This window comes from Apis dorsata, unplaced genomic scaffold, assembly GCF_000469605.1.
Source record: "Apis dorsata unplaced genomic scaffold, Apis dorsata 1.3 scaffold_82, whole genome shotgun sequence".
Classification (NCBI taxonomy): domain Eukaryota; kingdom Metazoa; phylum Arthropoda; class Insecta; order Hymenoptera; family Apidae; genus Apis; species Apis dorsata.
In genome coordinates, this window is record NW_006263380.1 from 610,896 (window position 1) to 614,188 (window position 3,293).

Below are 3,293 nucleotides of genomic sequence, written 5' to 3' on the forward strand. Positions count from 1 at the left end.
TTTTCGAATCGAATTATTTAAGAAACAACATACGCCCTGATTTATGTCAATACACGATTTGTACTGTACACGTTTCGTAATAGTAAATCGGATTGATCGTGTAAATGAAAGAGAAAACGGTAACCTTGGAACAATCTTTCATCCGATACGACTTTAAAGCAAATCAGAAAATTCTTCGAACGCGTTTCAAGGTTTCTTTTTCAATTTATATATACACATATATATGTTTACATTTTGTAAGAAGGAATCATTGTCATATATTTATTTATTCTTTTCGGAATATTTTTATTCGTACACCTTTGGAAATATATAAATCAATCTGATGTTCATTGATCAGGAATTTCTTCGTTCCACGCTGTGTGAAACTTTTCACGTGTTATCACGTCGCAAATATTCTCGACAAGTTTTTTTTTGTCGACAGTTTCTTCGCTTTTTTATCGAAAACATAGTAACGTCGAACAAAAGTTACTCTTTTATCATCAAACTTGCAAAAAGTAGAATAGTATTGGTATGGAATAAACGATCATATGGGAGTTTCATATATCGTTCGTCTTAATAATTTGAAAAATTATCGACGATAATCTAACAATAAACGTTTTCGTTTCTTTGTACGAATTGTATATATCCGCTTATTTGGATATCCGTTCGATCGATTAATTTACAAAGCTAACGAAGTACATGCTACATGCTTTGTTTCAACGTATTTCCATTTCCTTTTGTGTATTAAAAATTGTACAAAATGTTCAAGATTATCATTTCATAACAAACAAAGTTATTTTCGAAGCACTTCCTTTCATATTTTTTTCTTCTTTCGTTAAATTTGTCGAGTCTTATCTTATTTCTTACGTTTTCTTCTATTAATTATCCTTTCTTATCTTCGTCGATAGTGATACTTTTTAACATTTTCTCGTATTTATCTTCCTCTTCTTCTGCCATCGGTTTCCTTTTTCGTTGAAACAATTTCAAAGATGAAATTTAAAGTATAATTTTTTCCAATAATATTTCCGTATTTAATTTAAAGAATTAAAATTTATTCCTCCTCGTTACAATGTCAATTGTTCTTTTCACCACTTTCAATTAATACAAATAAATTTCTCTTATTCAGTCCGTTTAAAATTTCGTTGTTTTGTTTACGAGTGTTTCGGAATTTCCATTAATGCATTTTATCCAGAGAAAAATTATTTTCACGAAGGCTCTTGATGCTTTCGTTTAAGCTATCCGTTGTGTCACAATATTCTCGGTTTCTCTTTTTCACCCCGTTTCCCTGATTTGTTTCAATCGTCGAACCGTATCCCCGATTAAAGAAATCTTGTTAATTCTAAAAACGTTTCTTTTCACCGTTCCTTTAACTCTCAAACAACTCTTCCAGTTATCTATATATTTCCAACATGGAAAAGTTCTTCTTCTTTTCAATCCTCGATCCTCGATCAAGATTCTGGATTTCCACAATTTTCACTTTGACAATTCTTCTACGAGCTCACGAACTTCTTAACGCGTATCGATTTAATTTAACATGAAAAACGGATAATTGGATTACGTTAAATCCGAACCATACAAGATTTAAAGATTTACAAGATTTGCCAAGATGACTTAATCGTGAAATTCGTTAAACGCAATGTGCGTTCCCCTTCCCAGTTTTTCTAAACCGTGCGATAATCCGTTGAACTTATCATCGTTAAAAATCGCAATCCCAGACTAATGAAATCCTTGAAATCATCCCCTCGTTTCTTAGAACATCTACGACGAGGCGACGGTTCACAAACATATCTCTTTGGGGCGCGAAAAATCTTGGAATCCGTAAATCTTGACGCGTTTATGACGATTTTCGGCGAGGAATTTTTGCGGCGAGCGGATTTTTCGCAATGGGACAAAATTTCTCCTCGTGGCAAGATACTCGCAAATATCGGCCTTCGAGCTATCCTAAAATAAAGTAAGTTGTTCAACGTTTCGAGAAGAGAAATGAATGGACACTGCGTGGGTTCCTCGGACACGTTATTAATGAAATTTCGTGAGGTCCCTACGCTATCGTGCTGCTAAAAGTGGAAAAGTTATTCGTTCATCTTTATAAAATCGCTCCTCCGTGTTTCGTTGCAAAGTAATCTGAAAAGTAATCGGGGAGAAAGTTGGTATCGTGCGCGTGTCAAAAGGAAATTAAACAAAATTTTCCCGGTCGATTACATTCGTGGGGATTAGGATCAGAAGTTGGCGATATCCTCGCAAGAATGGCGATTGTTACGAACGACACCGTTACGCGAAACGTAAAGCTTAAAATAGTGCGCGTGGAAATGAGATAGACCGTTTAAGGGACGTTATCTTCGTGAATGATATTCCCGATGGGAGAACAAATTTACGTCTTTCCGAGAAATTTCTGTGTTTAAGTGGTGATAACGCCTACCCCCTTTGCCATGTTCTACAATTCTAGCTAATTATTTTTAGCTTGATTAAGAAATGATAGGGGTAACAAGATAGGACGTGTTTCTTTCCTCAAACCACTTTTCGAAACACTTTTCGATTATTTTATTATCATCGCGCTTCTAAATATATTTATTCCAAATAATCGGAACAAAATATTCTGCACGTTTGGCCGTGCATTTTCTCGCACGAAAATAGTTATCTTTCGTTCCACGTATCTGAAAAATGGAACCAGAGAAACAATCTTTTTTCGTCGAGCTAATAATCCTCGTTCATGGTCGAGATCGATTGCGATCGATCACCAGTAATTTATCCCTGCGTCATTGCATTTTTCTTTTCCTCCCCTCCGTTCGAGAGACGCCCTCGAATCCTCGAAGAGAAGATCGTTTCGTCCGCTTTCGTTCACCAACATTTTTTAATTTTCCTCGTTGCTCGGTCGGGATTCTGTGCAATTTCTCCGGTTCTTGACGGCCGTATCGGGATAATCGCGGTGTCCGTGTGCCGATCGATAGCCGGTGGATGGTTGGAAAATTCGAGGGCGAGGCCTCTCGCCGTGGAAATTTTATTCGAGCCGTGGCGAGTGGGAAAGTCAGCGATTTCGCGATGAAACGATGAACGAGGGAGGGAGGGAGTGAACATTTTGCGAGGGAGAAATAATGCAAAATAAGGGAGGGGAGAGGAGGTCGATTTAAAGGTTTCATCGTTGCGATTAATTGGAATCTGGCACGACAGGATCGTATAAACTTCTTTGACGTGACGATTTTCTATAGCGCGTGTAACAACACGGTTATAGAATTATTTTGGAGGGATGAATCGCGATCAAGAATTTCGAAAAAATTTATTTTCCATCGAACTCGTTTCAGAGCTATTTTTTTTTTTTT

At 36.7% G+C, this 3,293-nt stretch overlaps 1 protein-coding gene across 6 annotated transcripts in view; it reads left to right on the top strand.

Moving 5' to 3' along the window:
- The window catches only part of LOC102673797, a 110,959-nt gene that overhangs the window by 2,685 nt on the left and 104,981 nt on the right, over nt 1-3,293 (top strand). The window lies entirely within an intron of this gene.